Genomic DNA, 18,869 nt, shown 5'->3' on the forward strand with positions numbered 1-18,869 from the left:
CCAGTTTTTTGGGTGCCACACCAACATTCTGCCTTTCCTCCAAGGACCCCATGTGATCTTCCTCCTCTGTTGTACCTTCACAACAACCCTGCAAAGTAGGATAGTATGACAATCAGGGTGAAGCGGGGATGATGGCCTCTGAGAGATTTAGAGCTCCAAAGAAAACTCTCGGTGGCCCAGCCTTCGTCCGCCATTTTCTCACACCGCCTCTGCGCATGCCTTCTGTAGAACTGCCCGCTCAATGAGAGGAACTGCTGGACTTAATCCACTGAGCCTGGGACCAGCTCCTTCCAGTTCTGCCCATCTGTTTTCCCAAGAGCACTAAATTTAGCAGGCGCAAAGCCTCAGCTACGCATGCTGAGTGGCTCCAGTTGCACCAGTCCAGTCTAGTGGCACAGCGAGCTTTTCTTGGAAAGGAAGCAAAGGTGCCTGCATTGACCCTAAGAACATTCCAGAGCCCGTTTTAGTATTAATGCCTTGACTAGGACACCCAAAGGAGCTTTTTAAACAACGTGCGTGCTTCTCAGGAGGCCAGGTCCCTTCATCAGGCAGGATGTGCAAAAGCAGGGGTGCTTTTGTGCCGGGAGGCTGGGCAAGAGGAATGGCAAACTCAGAGCATCGCAGGTGAAGGAAGGAGGAGGGGTGTGCAAGTAGTCAGGTGCCGCCTATCGCTGCCACATGAGCTGCAACGCGCGATTGCAAAGTCAGAATGCCCCAAATGTCCTTTTCTTTCTTTTAACGTTCTGCTTGAGCTCTGGAGATCTGGAAAGCTGGCCCATCCGTGCCTGCAAAAGAAGGCTGTTAGCTGCATTTGGACGACAGTTTTGTAAGGGAGGAGGCCCCCTGTGGCTTTGAGCCTTGCTGGCCGTCTGCCAGCTCCTTCACCAGAGGCAGCGTACCTGCATTCGCCAGGTGCTGAGGAGCATGGGCAAGAGCCGGCCTTGCGCTCATACTACTTGGGGTTCCTGGAGCAGCTGGCTTGCCACCATGGACTGTATGGACCTTTGGTTCTGATCCAGAAGAGGACTTTTCTTGACTCCAACAACACAACCCACTCCAAGTTAAAGCTGAGTATGGGTCGAACATGGGCTGTTGCTGAACTGTAGTTCAGCGGTCTGCTGTCTGAACCCAGCCATGCTAACCAGCTGTGGTTTGTTAACCAAGAACAAGCCACAAAGAGCCATGGCTTGTTGGTGGGTTGTAAACTGAGTTTACACATTTGCTTCAGAGTTAAGACAACACAGTAATCCAGGCTTCAGCAACAACCCACATCCCTTGGGCAACAATGGCTCTCTGAGGGCTTCAGGTGGGCAGTTTCCCAACCCTGCCTGGAGATGCCAGCAATCGAACCATTTACGCACAAACTAGTGTTTAACCCCACAATGAGGATCATTTTCAGTGGGGAGAAGCGCCCTTCTATGGGGGCCCCAAAAATCTTGAGCCCACACCACTCAAAATTATCAAAATTATTTGTCTGTTCTCATTGTATTTTCTTTCCCCCATTGCATAATTGGGGAAACCCAGTCCAGAGGGTGAAATGCTCACAGAGGTACCCCAAACCACAGGGACAGATGCCTTTTTTCTGGTCCTGGTGAATGGGCGGGATGCAGCCTGGCTGCTTTCCATCTACACCAGACTGAATCTTTCCTTGGGCACTGCGACAGATGGCCCCCCCTCCTGGGATACACATCTTCCTCAGTTTGCTTCCCCACCTGTTCCAAATACAAGGAAACGTGTGACTTTTGCTCAACTGTTACCAAACTGAGGTTAATTTCTCGCCCAAACTCAACAGGTATAGTTATTCTTAGTTACACCTGCCCTAGTCTTATTTTTAGTACTTCTTGTTATTATAAAACTGTTATTTAACTGTTCACTGTTCACAATGAGGCATCTGTCAGGAAAAAAGTAGGAAGCCGAATACGTTTAATAGGGGGCGAAGATGGAATTCCCTGGTCTACAAGGAGCAAGTCTCGGAAATGAAAGTATCTACCTTTTACCAGAATTGGGTCCCTAATAAAGGAAAGTTAAGTTCTGAGTGTTAATTGGCTCCAGTTTCCACGATGCAGCTTCAAGTCAACATTGCATCAAAATAATTCAAAATTACGAGGGGTGTGTGATTCTGCTCCATAACTTTTCTGCAAAATGCGATATAGCAATGAGAATGGTGCCACACCAATCCTTATAAATTTATCTTTTTATTGATACCCACAACATAACTTTCCATTCATTTATTGGTTTTTCAAGTAACATTTTCATGCTTTTTGCACGAAAAACTGACAAGCTCTAACATCAGATTAAACAACAAGGTTCCATCTTTATTCGGTATCTACACTGAGCTTTTTGGCTTTTCTCTTGTGAACTGCAGCAGGATCATCCCTGGAGCGATTCCAGCAGTAAGTGGCAAGCATGGACGGACTCCATTCCCTCGGTATCTTTCCTCCATGCCTGCGATATCCCGGTGGAACCTCTCCCCATGCTCATCACTCGCTGCCCCACAATTCAAAGGGAAATAGTCTAAACGCAAGTGTGAGATGTGAATTTTCAGAGACACGTTTGCACCGAGTGCTTTATAGGACCTAAGCAAATTTTCCATGTGTTTTTTCCTAGTCATCTGCCTTGCTGTTCCCAAGAAACTCCACCTACGGTGGGGGGGTTCCCTCCGCACCACTGGGACCGCGAAAGGCGTGGGCTTTTTCCTCTCCTTCAGCCAATGACGCAGATCAGTTGCACATGTAATACAACAAGAATGAGGGGCCCAGCTCTTGTCCTGAGCCCCTACTTTACACCCAAAATACAGGTGGTCTGCCTTTCCCACCACTGCTGTCCTACCGCACTTTTGAGATGCAAATGTCACCTCGCCACAAATGCAGCAGAAGATATCTGCGTTGTTTACACAGTTTCAGGGCATTTTGGTCTCTGAGGGAAAATATCACGCAATTGTTCCTTGGAAAGGTTAGGCAATGACCCTTTCACAAGCCACCAGACATAACTGTAATATGCGTAGATCTGACTGAGACAGATGTACCTTGCCATAAAAGAACAATAAATTACAGTTGGGTAATAACCTTTAGTCTCAAACTGAAGATGAATTTACACACTTCCATGTACCATTGTCATCGTTCTACCGTACTTTGTCGAGAAGTTACGAGGCATCACGATCATCAGACACCCCTTTTAGGCAAATATGTATAAATCTTTATTGTGAAATATCTTGAAACCTTTAGCCAACCAGCACTTTTATCATCTGTTTTCTAATTCTTCTAATCAAAATATTTAGGAATTGCCACATTTTATGTAGAAGGTTGATAACTTCCCAAAATTTGTAGACCAGTGATAGCTACAAAATGCCTTTTGCCTAGGAGAATTCCATTTGGAAATACGCATTCCCTAATATACATTTAACATAGCTCCATAAGCCTTTCCGCCTCCCCAGCAGTTTCTGCTAGCCTGGTGAAGAGTTCTGTAGAAGCCAAATGCGCACTCGCTATTTTCGGTAGCCCCTCTCTGGATTTTGGCATTTTTTTCAAAAGGGGCCAGCTACCTTTGTTTCTGGCTCTCTGTAAATAAGAAACCATCATTGTTGTCAGGGCTTTTTTTGTCATAGAACGCACCAGAACAGCGTCCAGCACCGTTTTTCCCAATGGATTTTACACAGTGATTTTGAATCGCCTGTCGGGCGTAGCAGATCAGCAGCAAACATCATTAACATGGTGCCTGCGGGCTGCTTTTGTGTCGGCGCTGATAGTGAGTGCGACCATTGTGTTTATATATGTGTAGAGTGACTGGCTTTACACTAAGAATCTTTTTTAGTGTAAAAGTGTGACCCCAAGATGTGAGTTCTGCCACCTTTTTTTCTTTTACAAAAAAAGCACTTGTTGTATCTGGTGGCGACCCTGTGCCGAAGGGGCTAGAATCTCCTTTTACCTCCACCATCTACCCTCTGCTTGGGCCTTTAAGACGCTCTTGTGCCAGCAATCCAGAAATACTCCTTGTATTTCCAGTTTGTTCCAGGGTTACTCCACTAGGAAGCAGTGTTGGCACGCGGAGTGAAATTTCCTGGCAGTGTATCAGCAAGAAGAGATTCAGGGACCTGCCTGGCTCACGTTCATCTTCTGGAGGAATCTGGTCACGCTTTCATCCCACACCGTGTGGTTGTAATAATCATTCGGACCCACCTTATAAGGGGAGGTTACATTAAAGCCCGTGGGTCCTGCCTGCAGAACTCCCTTCAGTTCCTCCGGGGCAGCTTTAATCCCCTGCTGAAGAATCCGTGTTTTTGTCACTGCCCTTTCACAGTGCCGGCCAAGCACCCCAGCGACCAGCTGGGATGACGGTTGGCACAAAAGAAGCGAGTCCCCAGTGGCTGGACCCATCCCATGCTCCAACAGACCGGAGAGAACGGATCCCACTGTGCCGGATTGTGTGGGCAGCGTGTGCGAGGGCTGGGTTGCCCCATATCCGAGGTACAGGCTGCCACACTGGGAGGTTAGGGCTTGGAAAGTCTGTCTGGTTTTGCTAAGGGCTGCATTTCCTTTCAGGTGGGCGTGTGGGGGGGGGTCAGGGGGCAGAGCTGGCCCTGTCCTACTTTCTCTTTGGCAACTTCAGATGAAAATACTCCTTTCCAAAGCACCCCTCTGAAAAGAGGTGTCTCTTACCCGCCCCTAGTGGGTTCCCCATTTGCGGCTCTCTAGTTCTCCTCTTCCTTCACCGTTGGCTTTGTTGGCTGTGGCTGATGGTCATCTGAGGACCACCTCTGTACGAAAGGAACCCACGCTTGATTGTGCACAAGACTCGCAGGGGACCCTCAGCCTCCCTAAACTTCCCTAAGGAGGAACACCATAAGCGGGGGGGGGGGCATTCCATCTATTTTGCAAGCCTTTTAGAGACCACACTGTTAACTGTTTGCAAAAAGCAGTTGGAGGGTCAGTGTGAGTTACGGTCTTCCTAGCCTCTCCGCCGTTGACACCAGAGCAATGGAGGCAGACAGGAAGGACGATGTTGCTGGTGTGGAGAAATTAGCCAGAAGCGTGGCTTCCAGGTCGAGAGAGGTGTTACTGCCACTCTATATGACTCTGGTGCGCCCGCAACTGGAGTATTGTGCTCAGTTCTGGGCCCCTCGTTACAGGAAGGGTATAGCCAGGTTGGAGTCAGGGCAGCAAAGGGCCACAAGGTTGGTGGCCGGTTTGCAGGGGATGCCGTATGAGGCGAGACAGAGGGAACTGGGCCTCTTCAGCCTGGAGAAGAGGAGACTCAGAGGAGATCTGTTAGTGACATACAGGTATGTGAGGGGGTGTCACACGGAGGTGGGTAGAGACCTGTTCTCCCCTGCAGAGGAAGGCAGGACGCACTCCAACGGAGCAAAGCTCAGGGAACCAAGATTCCTGACAGTTAGGACCCCCAGGCTGTGGAATGGGCTTCCACGGGAGGTGGTTGAGGCCCCATCGGTGCTGGTGTTCAAAGATAGGCTGGACATGCACATGGTGGGCATGTCATGAGTGGAGCCGGCTGGAGCCAGGGGTCAGACTAGATGGCCCGGGAGGCCCCTTCTGACTCGCTCTGTTTCTGTGTTTCTAAACTGACTTGAATGCAGGATGGTGTGCCCAGGCAGTTTTATTTCTGAAAGGGAAGTCGCTCTGTCTTCCCGCTTTCTCCCTGCTGGTGCCCTGGGGATGTGGCGGGCTGCAGTAGCCACCCTCTCAGCCTGTGTGTGGGGAGAGCAGGTCCAGAAGGGCTCTCAGGGGTGGGGCCAGCATGAACATGCTCCCTCAGGCAGTCTGGACATACCCAGTCAAAGAGGGGCAGACGAACTGGCTGTGACCATCCCCCCCCCCCCCCCCGGTGCAACACTCCCTTGAACCCTATGCAACCAAGGATGTTGAGGCTCTGGATTTTAGTCTGGAATTTAGAGGGGCTGTTTGTGGTGCTGGTCCCTCTCGTGGTGCCATGGATAGCGCCTTCAAAGTCTGGCATGGATGCATGGCCCAGTGAAATGGGAAGCCCCAGCTCTGGTGCCTTTCCGGCCTCTTGGGAAAGCAGCCGGCCACCTCCTGGAAAGTTCCCCTGTTCAAGGGAAGCGGGTTTCCCGGAATCGAGAAGGGCTGGATCAATGGAGCTGGTGAAAGCCAGGTGGGGTGGGGGTCAGCCTCAAGCCCTCCGCACTGCAGAGCCAGCCTGTCTGTCTCATGCGGGAGGACATGGAAAAATACGACCGTAAACAGGCGGCCGTCTGCAGCAGGAGGAGCTGCTCTGTCGCAGTCGCAGATCTGCCCTTCTTAGGCCGGGGAATGCAGCAGAGGGGAGGTGGCTCTGGGACCGGAAAGGCCGGGGGGCTCTTAGCAGGACTCCCATGCAGCACCACTGCCCGACCGATCAGGGTGGCGGATGCCGGAACACGGAAGCCAAGACAGGTGAAGCCAAGACAGGTCTTGGGGAAGCTCGTACCTAAGGACGGTCAAGCAGGGCTGGCTTTGGAATTAAACAAACTTGTGCGGGGCAGGAAGAAGCATGAATTGCGCCCCATTCCCCTCCCAGCCAGAGGGGCCCGTCCTCTCCGTGGGCATCTACGGACCACGGGCCTGTGGTCCTCGGCCTGCTGCAGCCTCAGGATTCTTGCTAAGTGCACAATCTCTTCCATTTCGTCTTCTCTTTCCCAAGGGGATGCTGGATGTTGTAGGACTTCTTCCGTGAGACATACGTGAGATAGCAACTGTAATAAATGTGCTGCTGTTGGATAGGGGTGCGTGCGTGCGTGCGTGCGTGCGTGTGAGAGAGAGAGAGAGAGAGAGAGAGAGAGAGAGAGAGACGGACAGACAGAGATTTGGAGCATTAATGCTTTTCTCTGACCTGAAAACCTTCTGTTATTCATACAAAACATTTTGTTTGCTGCTTTGGCTGGACTGGGGCCAGAAGGACATCTGAGCCCTACTGAGCAAAAGAGTAAAGTCCTCCACACTCGATCCCTCTCTGTGTGTATGAATTGCTATTTTGTGTGGGGTGTGGCATTCTCCAGGTGTGCAGTCCCAACACAACTGGAGGGCCAAAGGTGGGAGGAGGCTGACGCCAAGAGAACGAAAGAGGCAGGGATGCCCTGCCAGGTGCGGAGAAGGGGAGAACGGGGCAAACATTGCATGGACAACGAATAACGAACAACGTGGTTGCCAGCCTGGGAAAGATAAGTCCCTGCCAAAAGGAGCAAAAAGGGTGAGGCCACTGTGGGAGGCCCAGAAAAGTTGGGGATTTCCAAGTATGGAGGAAAACAAACGGTTGAGCAAGCAGAAGTGGCTCCCAGCGTGACGTCTGCCCCATTCCTGAGTCTTTCGACCCGACCCTCGTCAGGGAGCTTGCTAAAAAGCCACTCCTCCGTTGCACCCCTCCGTAGGCAGTTTTAGCAGAGTTGCAGGCTGTCCCTGAGATAAGAGATGCAGCTGTGGCAGAAGAAAGAAGGCAGGCTGCTCCTCAGGATACATTCCAGACCCTTGCCCAGAACATTAAGCTGCTGTTAAAACACGAGGAAGAAGTTACTAGTCCCTCTTACTTACAGAGAGGCAAGCAAAGTGAAAACAAAAAACTCTGCTTGTGAGGATTCTGCCAAATGGATTGTGAGGAAGCCCACTTGCTTCCGCCTCCTAGCATTCCAGGCAATGGGAGCAAACCGTTCCGAATAATGGACAAGCCTCTGCCCTTTGTTACATTTCTGTACTGCCCAGCTGGTAAATCGGGGTGGTTTGCAATTCTTAGCATTTCAGTTATCAATTGCTAATGCAGAACTGGGACTTTACCTGCTTGGGGACCTTCATCTGCAATGCCCTTTCCAGGGTGCCTTAGGCAAGCTGCTCCCTCCAAGCCTCGGCTGTAGCTATGGAGAATATTAATCCCACTGACTGACCTCATAAGGTCAAGGCAAGGATTACAGCTAGGGGAAAAAATGTGTGCTCCACAGACTTCTAAGTGAGCTACACAAACATTAGATGCAACGGTGCTGTTATATATTCCTCACATCACAGGTGAGTTTTACAGGAAAAGTTCCAGGGCGCCATTTCATATTCAGGGTTTTTGTGAGCCAGCACTCCATTCCACAGAACCATACGGTGGAGGCAAACCGATAAATGTGATCCTAAACTAATAAACACAGCGTTCTCCCTCTCTTTTAATCGATTACCCACCACCTCCACTCACGCAGGGTGCCAATGTGACTAACACACCAAGAGGGGTTAGGCTTACATAACATGTCTGTTTGGCTTCATCAGCGTTGGCACTCTGCGCATGAACACTGACAATACAAGGAGCGGTGACCGCAGTGACTTGGCACCAGCCGCAGCTGCCGTTTCCTCCCAGTCTGGGAGCCAACAAGCTGCTTGGAGCAGTGGCTGCTAAAGGAGAAAGCGAAACTCAGGGAACTGTGACACAGGGCTGGGCTGAAAGGGAAAGAAAAGCCATGCCGGGAGGCATTTTGCAGGGAGCCGAGGAGGAAAAGCACCTTCTGGGAAGTCCTCTGAGGGTCTCTGTCTTGCCAGGTAAGCCGCTGAAGCCACTCTAGAACGTTTGAGCCACACAGAATGGAGAGGAGGCAAATCAGGAGCTGGTGAGTGACAGAGGTCAGCAAGTCCTTCTGACTCCAAGCGGTATGAAGAGGAGCTGCAAGAAAAACATAGCTGCCAGCCTTTGGGGTCACACAGAGCTCTTCCTTGACTCTGCTGAGAGAGAGGCAAGTAGGGGAAAGAGATACTTGCGCTGTGGGACTCGGAGAGCCTTGTCGGATCTATGACTCCCACTGTCCCCGCCCACCCAGACTTCTGCCCTGCCAGTCTGAGCCAGGCTTCTCCAACAGGGTATCTCTGGATGTAGTGGGCCCCCAGCTCTCAGGCCAGCACTTCTGGTGGGTGTCAGGTTGGGCAAGGCTAGGCTAACATTTGCCATGGAAAAACTGCCTCCTTTCCGGATAAAGGAAGAAGGGATCGGTGCTGGGGTCCGTCGGAGCAGTCCTGTGTGACTCAGAAGCTTGCTTCTTTTCTCATCACTGTAGCAGTGGCGCGTCCAGTCTGAGGCGGAATACTGGAGTACATTTGTTATTTCTTTGTGGAAGGGCCTCTTGTTTCTTTTGCTTTCCCTGAGAAGTCCCTGGGTGAAATTGGAAACTCTCCTGCTCTAGCCATAACTTGGTTTCCAGTTTCTCCATTCCAGACATCAATGGACGAGTCCTTTGTTTTATTCATGGGTGCTTGGTCCCTTTCTCAGCTGGGAAGGGCACTGCGTGCTGATTGTTCAAAAGCAGGCAGGCAACTGTGCTTCTCTGGGGCTGTTCCTGGAAAAGTAAGCTTGTTAGATGGACAGATAACAGGCAGCGATCCTGTTGGGCAAGGCTACCTATTTCTCTCTTATCCCATCTAAAACCCAGACAGATGCCCAAAGAGGACGTGGACTTTCCGTCTGCTATAGGCTGGAGTGTGAGTTAGAAATTATGCTATGCTATGCTAGTCGCGAAGTTGCACCCAACCCATCATGACCCACGGACAACAGTCCTCCAGGCCTTCCTGTCCTCCACCATCCCCCAGAGTCTACTCAAGCTCACACCCACTGCCCCAGTGACCCCATCCAGCCCCCTCATCCTCTGCCGCCCCCTTCTTCTTTTGCCGTCAATCATTCCCAGCATCAGGCTCTTCTCCAGGGAGTCCTTCCTTCTCATTAGGTGGCCAAAGTATTTGAGCTTCATCTTCAGGATCTGGCCTTATAAAGAGCAGTCACTGAGAAATAATGAAGATAATTTAATTAGAAATATAATATGCCCCCCTCTACTGGGAAAGACCTAGAACCACAGGGCCTGCCCGCCTGCCCCAGTGATTCTCAAGCTCACCCATCCTTTTCAGGACTCTTTCTATGGACTGGAAAATCAGACAAGACAGGGAACCTTCGAATTAGGGGTCTGCCCCTTGACAGCCTGGACTGTCAATAGAGGACTATCTGCTGGAAAGTAGGGCACAAAGCCACCCTTCTTTCCTTTGTGGACTTCAGGATAATTTATACATTTTCTCTCAGTGCCGCATTTAACTTCAAAACAACCCTGCAGGGTGGGAAAGGCCGAGAAAGGCGGACTCTTCCTTGAATGATACAATCGCTTCCCCTTGCTCAAGTCTGTTGCAGCTTGTGGAAAGATTGTGAAGCTCTTTTATTGACACCCAGCCGTTTTATTCTCACAACAACCCCATCAGGTAGGCCATGTTGAGAGATGATGGCTGGCAATTTTACTGGGTGCCTGAGATACAACACTGGCTCTTTTCACTGGAAGCACACCACTGCCTTGGCACCTTTCTTTGGAATCAGAGAACTCCTGTGGCAGGGACCAAATTAATTTATTCATCTGCTTATTCCGTTAAAGTCCATCAGCTTAGCCTCTGTCAGAATCCCGGAATCTCAATTTGAGAAAAGGGAATAAAACCCTGGTTTGTGGGAAAGATCAAGCATCCAGACCATCTAGGTTTCATTGTATTAACCCAAGGTTTCCCGCAGTAGACTCTCACGATAACACTGGGCATTACTGGGCAGGCAGAGGTGAGCTCTGCTGCAAAGCTTCAATACCATTACAGGGCATTTATAGTACACAGGTACAGGGCAATTGATGACAGATTGCAATAAGGTTCTGACATCATCACATACAGAACAGATAAAGGAATGTCAGCCAATCACACAGTGACAATGAGATTACAATATTTCTAATTGCCTGTATTGACACTTTAGTTCAGTAGCTTGAACCCATCTCCAGGTCTGCTCAGACATGTAAATTCAAGCTACTGAGAAACTATGCATGAGCTCAAGACTCTTATCCAGACTCTAGACATTCTGAATTGGCCAGGGCACATGGAGCCTCTGGGCTATCAAAAGATACTTCCTTGTAAACTGAATTCCAACAATGACTATTTACAATGTATATTTGGACTGAATGGCCTGTCTACTGAAGCCCACAGCTAAAGGTGAGAGAAAGGAGCAGGGAATGCCATTTTAAACAGTGACAGCTTGGTTTTGAGAAGGAAGACAGGATTTGATCCCACAATGCAAAGGCACACAGAAGTAATGCTTTTCAGACAGGATTTATCCCAATTTTTATTTCGATTTCTTTTTATTTTTTGATTTATATCCTGCCTTTTTCCTACAAAGGGCTCAAGGCAGCTTACATCTTCTCCTCCATCTTCTCCCCACAACAACAACCCTGTGAGGTAGGTTGGGCTGAGAGTCTGTGACTGGCCCAAATGGCTGAGCGGGGACTAGAACCCAGATTGCCTGAGTCCCAGTCCCATGCTCTTAACCACTACACCACACTGGCTCTCAAATAGTTTCAAATTTTCCCAACACCTTGCAGTCAGGAAAACCAGACAGTCCCCTGACCTCTGGCTCACCGACCTAAAATGACACGACACGAAAGAAAAATACAATGGGGAGGGAAGAGGAAAAATCAAGCTTTGTTTAACTGCATGTCAAACTCTTAAATTATTGCTACTGTGTCGGTATTTCATTGGTGAAAGGGCAAATGCTGGATTAGGGTTGTCGGGTTTACGGCCATGCCGCGCCCCCTGCGCGTGCCCCATTTCCGCCCTTCCATTGGCGTCAGGAACAGGGGATAAACGAAAGCAATGGGGATACCGACGTCCGGTTTCCATTCGAACGCCGCCATATGAGGGTCTGAGGGGAAAGGAGAACGGGGAGGCCGCTCTGTCCCAAATTCTCCTTGGTGCCAGTCCCCCTCGCCTGTAATGTTTCCTTGTTTCCCAATACTGGGTGGGTACGGTCTAGGCTTCTGAGGCCATTTCCGATATACAGAGGCCATGTTGGAGTTCCTCGTTTGACGCCTAGGGACTCTGAGTCATAGAGATGCCGAGGAATAGAGCGCCCGCTTCCTCGCGCAGAGGCCCTCAGGGGGGTGGAGGTGCTTTCTCTGCGCGGCGCAACGCTCGCCCGAGGGCATGTCATTGCCTCAGTGTGCTCCTAATATGCAACGGTGTCTCCTTTACGAGGCCCCGCTTAACCATTTTCCGCCCCCACCCGGCGAAATGCCGACACTGGGCGGGGTACCGGAAGCGTCGCCATAGTTTCAAGGGCCCGGCCGGAAGTGGCGTCCTCCCCCAAGATGGTGCCCGCGAACCAGGAAGTTGGCCGGAGCAGTAGCCGCTGCCGCCAGCCTCGCCGAGAGCCGTGAGGCCGCGCCGCCGGCCGAGCCCTCCCGCCCGCCGGCCCCCTGCTCGAATGCGGGGCGAAGAGAGCGGAGACGAGGTGAAAGCGCGGCTCCCCCTCCCGTCGCCCCTCCCCCGGGAAGCCCCTCCCCTCGTGACCTCACGCGCCCCCTCCTCAGGCCAGCCCCTCCCCCGCTTGCCGGAGGGGAGGGGCCGCCCTCTCGCCCCCGCCCCCCTTCCGTGGGGGGACCGGGCGCCCCCGCAGGGCAGACCCCGGCACTTCCTCCCGGGGGGAAGCCGGGCGCGGGGCTGCCTCGCCGCTGCCCCCTCGGATCCCTTCGCCCCCGGGGGAGCGGTGCCGCCGGGCGCCGGGCCTCCCATCATCCCCGGCCAGCGTGGGCTGCGCACCGAGCCGGATGCATGCCCTCCCCGAAGCGACCTTCCTCCCGCGCCCCCCGTGGGGAGGGTCTCCCCGCTCCCTCGCGCCAGCTTGGGGGGCTGCGAGCGGCAGGCGGGGCCGGGAGGGCAGCGCTCCCCGCCGGGCAGCTGGGGCGGGGTGCGCCCGCTGCCCAGGTGAGCGGAGCGTGGCCGGAGCAGGAGCCGCTGCACGGTCCTTCGGGGGGGAGGCAGCTTGCCCGCCGCCTCGCGGCCGCTCAGCCGGGTTGTCCGGTGCGCATCCCGACGCCGTGCCCCCTTGCACGAGATGCAGAGGTCGCCCTGCATTTGGGAAAGTTTCGCGGAGGAAAACTTTCTGCCCGCCCCGGAGGCTCTCCAGTTCCTGCAGCACCGGGGCAGGATGTCTGCGTGCCCCAGTTGCTGGGGAACAGGGGTGGGAGGGCGCCGTGGCGCTCCGGTCCTGCTTGTGTGTTTCTTTTGGGCCGTCCGTTGGCCCCTCTGTGTGCAGAAGGCTGCCCTAGGTGGGCCGTGGGCCTGATCCGGCATGGCTCTTGATGTTCATACGTGATGCATGTGGCCCTGGTGGGGGAGAGAAGTTAAGGGCCTCCCCAGGGGAAGTGGTGGGGCTCATGCAGCCTGCTTGCCTCCCTGCCCCTGCTCTTGTATGCATAGGTCTCTGTCAAATCCCCACCGTCGTCTAGGCTCTAGAATCTAGAGTTCGTGTGTGTGGGGGTGTATCCATGGAGAGTGGAAGGGTTCTCACTTATTTCTTCCGCCCTTGAGTTCGACTGGGATGCTGTGGCAGTCACAGCAAATTCTTTGGTGGCACCACCAGACAATAAATGGGTGGGAAATGAAGAATTTCTGCCTTTCGTTCCCTCCCAGTCAAATTTCTTCATGACAAGGCAGCTGCTTATGATTTTAAATACTCCCAGGTGTTTCTGTATGCATATGGCTTTGTTGTTGTTGTTGCTAGTGGCTTTGTTGTTGTTGTTATTAGTGGCGAAGTCGCGTCTGACCCATCGCAACCCCACAGACAACACACCTCCAGGCTCTCCTGTCCTCCACCATCTCCCTGAGTCCAGGGAGTAAGCTCACATGGACTGCTTCAGCGACTCCATCCAGCCACCTCATCCTCTGCTGTCCCCTTCTTCTTCTGCCTTCCATCGTCCCCAGCATCAGGGTCTTCTCCAGGGAGTCCTTCCTTCTCATTAGGTGGCCAAAGTGTTTGAGTTTCATCTTCAGGATCTGGCCTTCTAGAGAGCAGTCAGGGTTGATCTCCTCTAGGACTGACCGGTTTGATCGCCTTGCGGTCCAAGGGACTCGCAGGCATCTCCTCCAGCACCACAATCCAAAGGCCTCAATCCTTCAGCACTCAGCCTTCCGTATGGTCCAACTCTCACAGCCATACATTGTTGTTGTTTATTGCAAAGTTGTGTTTGACCCATGGCGACCCCATGGACAACATTCCTCCAGGCCCTCCTGTCCTCCACCATCCCCCTGAGTCCACTTAAGCTCATACCAACTGCTTCATTGACTCCGCCCAGCCACCTCATTCCCTGCCGCCCCCTTCTTCTCTTGCCATCAATTGTTCCCAACATAAGGCTCTCCTCCAGGGAGTCCTTCCTTCTCATTAGGTGGCCAAAGTATTTGAGTTTCATCTTCAGGATGTGGCCTTCCAAAGAGCAGTCAGGGATGATCTCTAAGACTGACTACCCATGATAAATTCACCAGTAGGACAGGGGAGCAACAGCACTCTCCCATGTTCCTCAGCAACTGGTGTAAAGAGGCAGACCATTCTGATACTGGTGGTACTGGAGAACCGTTGGGGCTGGTAGCCTTGTTCTAAACTGTCCACTATGGGCAGTATAGAAATGTGATAAATAGCAATAGTAATACCTATTGGTAGCCTTTTCTTCCAAGAATCTATGCAGTCCTGCTTTGAGGCCATTCTGTCCCTTCAAACTGAAGCCCCCATGATATTTTGTAGAAGTGAATTCCGGAGTTTAACTGCATGGTGTGAAGTAGTCTTTCCTTGTGTCCGTCCCAAATCTCCCGTGAGAAGACCCCACTTGGGCTCTTTCTCCGTGCCAGACATATTTTTCATCTGCCCCTGTTGTCCTTTAGGGGCACCATTAGCACACATGCTTCCCCATTTCTCTTCCAAATACGTTGTCCACAGAAGTGGGATTCCGTCCTAGCATATGCGACGGCCAATTAAAGCATTCCAGGAGTGTGAGGTGGAAACAGCTTTATTCTGTACAAAGTTCTCTGTGCACAAATGGAGCCTTGCGGAAAAAACAGCTTCCCTTTTTATCACTCTTTGCAGGACTGTAAACAGACCCCTGCGTAATCCTGTCTTTCAAGGTCACAGAACCTTCATAAGCCCATGTGTGGCCACATCTGGAGAAAACTTGGGTCTGTCCCTCAGCTCCCCGCTTTGGGGCTTTGGGCCTTCTGGCCTGAATAGCTCCAGTTTGCTGGCCGTTGTTACACTTTTGCATTTCCAAATACAGGGTTTGCACTGCAGAGCGGGGTCGGAATCTGTTTCCGCAGTTTACCAGTGTTTCTGGTCGGTACTGAACACAGCAGTGGGTTGCAGAGGACAGCAAGCTGACAATCCTGAGACGGCTTTTCAGCCCGCTATGGTTAGGCAGCCCGGCGGATCGCCCAGTCTCAAAAGTTCCAGTGGCTGCATGGCGGGACCTTTGCTACCTGCCCAATTTTGGCTGCATGTTCTATGCTCTGGCTGTAGTTTTCAGGGAACTACACACAGCTGTCTTGCCCTGTCGGGGCACTCCCCCCGCACACACATACTTCCTGTGGCCAGAATCGTGTCTAAGGCCATCCGATTCTGTATCGCCAGCCATCAGAGCACCTTTTCCTCTAATGCCAGCCCTTCATTTGCCAATAACTCCACTACATCCTGGAGAGGGATAAAGCCCCACCACCCCGCCCAGCTATCCCAACTGGGGGTATGAGGAACTATCTGGTTGTCTCTCCTGAGGAAGGAGGATTCCTTCCGTCCTGATTCAAGATCTCTCTTCTCCCGAAGGAGCGTTCCGAACAGAACAGGGGGAACAGAGCAGGGAACCGTCCCGGCTGGCAGGAAAAACCCTAGATAACAAGACCCGGTCCACTTTGGGGGTAGAAGCTGGCGGGCTCCATCCCCGCATCCCCCATAGTCTTCCTGTACTGCATTCCAAAAAATTCTGCTTGAGGGATTCCCATGCTCACGGTCCCTAAGAAACTGTTGAGAGTAGCCCCCCCGCCCCCCCGGGGTGGGATTTGCCATGCTTCCTTGTCCTCCGCTGGCAGTTCCATTCTAGCAACAGTCAGCCTTTGGGCCATGCTTACCACAAATATATCTGGGGATGAACTCTGGGTACCCCAGTCCTGTTGACTCAGGTAAAAGAGGTCAGATAGGAGTGGCAGAAATGAGGGTGTCCTGTATGGCTGTCATGCCAGTCCCCTTCTTGGCCATATAGTTTTGGCACAGACCTTCCCCCTCTGGGGTTGTCTGACATTTTATTCTGAATGAAGGCGCTCCTGCCCATCTTAGGAGTTACTTGCAGTCGTCCCCCAGGACTTGCCCTCCAGGGGTCTTTTCCCCACATCTAGGCTTCCCCTGGTGGGCTCCAGGTTCCCCGCGCTGTTTTGGTCAGGTTAGTTAAAGGGAGCGGAATAGCCAGCCTGAGTACTTCTCTCCAAAGAGTGCACAGGCAGTTGACTACGGACGCAGCAATGGGTGGAATTAAATCGTTGGGCTTCCCCAGATGACAGCTGTGCATAACTCTTCCTTCTGGAAGCAGCTCGAGACACAAGCATGGAGGTACAAATGGCATGGATAAAGATGCGTAAAAGTTCTCTCTGGCGCCAGGTTGGGCACCGAAAGTGTTATCGGCAGAAGTGGGATTTGGTCATGGTGTGCGCAGAGGCCAGGCTGTGAGGTGGAAATGAAAATTTGGTCTCCAAGTAGGCAAAATGGCACTCTGGGGAGGAAACTTTTTCCCTTTTTGTCACACTTTACAGGAATGTAAATGGGAGCTGGCACAGTCTTGTCTTCAGGGGGGAGAACTGCCTCCTTCTTAAACCCACGGATGAGCACCTTGGGTCTGCAAGAGGATTTAAAGAAGGGGTAAGGGGGACCCCTTTATAATACCAATTTGTTTCCCCCCCTCTTTAAGGTCTCATTTTTCTTCCTTTTCAGGCTCCAGAATATGTCTCTCTCTCGGGTGGGATGGTGTTGGTTCTTCCCATGGGAGATGGAAGAATCATTCATTCAGCTCAAAGTTCACCCCCTGCTTCTTCCAAGGGTCAGCCATCCTTGTATCCTGTACCCATTCCTCCCTCTGTCCTCTCTCCATCTAAATTGTCATACCTGCTGAAAAGCTGTCAAAGGGGTACACAACATTTTAAGGCAGTCAAAAAAGATAGAAAAGCAAAAATAACACATGGCATCCAAGCAGAATATGAATAGAAATGTGGATTGATCAATCTGGGAAGGCCTCCTGAAATAGAGATATTTTCTGAAGGCGCCAAAAACAGCACAATGTTGGCTTCTACCTAATCTCCCAAGGCAGGAAGTTCCAGGTGTAAGGGGCCACCGTGCTGAAGGCCCTGCTCCAGGTGGACTCCAGTTGAGCCAAAAGCCCAGGAGACATTACAAGGCATTCCATCTGATGCCTTAGTTGACCAGACAGGTTGGCGAGGGAGGAGGCACTTCATTCATTCATTCGTTCATTCATTTAATGAGATTTATAAGCTGCCCAATTGGCCATAGGTGGTCTGGGTGGCTATGACCTGTCCATCTTGGGTGCCCCTGCATGGCATAGCTCATAGCTTCATTGAGCTACCCAAGCCCCTTCACCACAACAAGGCAGCGATCCACAAAGGGGATGTACACAACGCAATACAATAAAAACATAGAAAACAGAGCGAGTCAGATGGGACCTCCCGGGCCATCTAGTCTGACCCCCGGCTCCAGCCGGCTCTGCTCACGACATGCCCACCATGTGCATGTCTAGCCTATCCTTGAACACCCTCACCGATGGGGCCTCCACCACCTCCCGGGGAAGCCCATTCCGCACCCTTGGGGTCCTAACTGTCAGGAAGTGCTTCCTGGCATCTGAATGGGACCTTGGCTCCCTGAGCTTGGCTCCGTTGGAGCACGTCCTGCCTTACTCTGCCGGGGAGAATAGGTCTCTACCCACCTCCGTGTGACACCCCCTCACACACCTGCATGTCGCCAACAGATCCCCTCTGAGTCTCCTCCAGGCTGAAGAGACCCAGTTCCCTCAGTCTCGCTTCATACGGCATCCCCTGCAAACCGGTCACCAACCTTGTGGCCCTACGCTGCCCTGACTCTAACCTGGCTATATCCTTTCTGTAATGAGGGACCCAAAACTGAACACAATACTCCAGTTGCGGGTGCACCAGAGTCATGTTGAGTGGCAGTAATCCCTCTCTCGATCTAGAAGCCACACTTCAGGCTATGCAACCACGGGCGGCGTTCGCCCTCTTGACCACCGCGTCACACGGCTGGCTCATGTTCAGCCTGCAGTCAACCAGCACCCCGAGGTCCCTTTCACAAGTGCTGCTCTCCAGCCACTTGTCCCCCAACCTGTCCTCATGGCACCCATTCCTATGCCCCAAGTGCAAGACCTTGCACTTATCCACACTGAACGCCATCCTGTTGTCTCCTGCCCACTTCCATAGTCTGTCCAGATCCTTTTGGATCTGGAGTACCTGCTCCTCAGTTGTGGCCACTGCCCCATTTTACTGTCTTCTTCTCTCCCTTTCTTCCATGTCGTTAATGAAAAGTTTAAACTGGATCGGCCCCAGGACAGAGCCCTGGAGGACCCCGCTTGTCACTGGCCACCGTCCAGATGATTCCCCGCTAATGGTTATCTTCTGCTTTCAGTCAGTCAACCATGCCCTAATCCACCAGACAGTGCTTTGGTGTATCCCAAAACTCCCCAGTTTCTCCACCAGGATATCATGGGGCACTTTGTCAAAGGCCTTGCTGAAATCCAGGTAAACCACATCCACCGCATCCCCTCCATCCAGCCACCTCGAAACCTTGTCATTGAATTCCACAAGGTTTGTCTGGCAGGACCTGTTTTTGCGGAAGCCGTGTTGTGTGGCTCTCAGCCTCCCTTCCCTATCTAGCATCACTAGATCTCTCTCTATTATGAGCCTTTCCATTGTTTTTCCTACAGTGGACGCAAGGCTAACTGGTCTGTAATTCCCCATGTCCCCTCTACTGCCCTTTTTGAAAACTGGGACCACTGACGCCACCCTCCAGTCCTCTGG

At 52.1% G+C, this 18,869-nt stretch overlaps 1 protein-coding gene across 4 annotated transcripts in view; it reads left to right on the forward strand.

Moving 5' to 3' along the window:
* The first annotated feature begins 8,330 nt into the window (after positions 1-8,330).
* SBNO2 (strawberry notch homolog 2) overlaps positions 8,331-18,869 on the forward strand; it is a 74,397-nt gene continuing 63,858 nt past the window's right edge. For 2 of the 4 annotated variants that reach the window (XM_044455995.1, XM_044455993.1), the window contains exon 1: positions 8,331-8,513. The gene's annotated coding sequence lies outside the window, so the exon portion shown is untranslated. Of the gene's footprint in view, positions 8,514-12,116; positions 12,259-18,869 lie in introns of those variants that run through there. The other 2 variants (XM_044455997.1, XM_044455994.1) reach the window with 2 other exon arrangements.

Source organism: Varanus komodoensis, unplaced genomic scaffold (assembly GCF_004798865.1).
Source record: "Varanus komodoensis strain SLA01 unplaced genomic scaffold, ASM479886v1 scaffold80, whole genome shotgun sequence".
Taxonomy (NCBI): domain Eukaryota; kingdom Metazoa; phylum Chordata; class Lepidosauria; order Squamata; family Varanidae; genus Varanus; species Varanus komodoensis.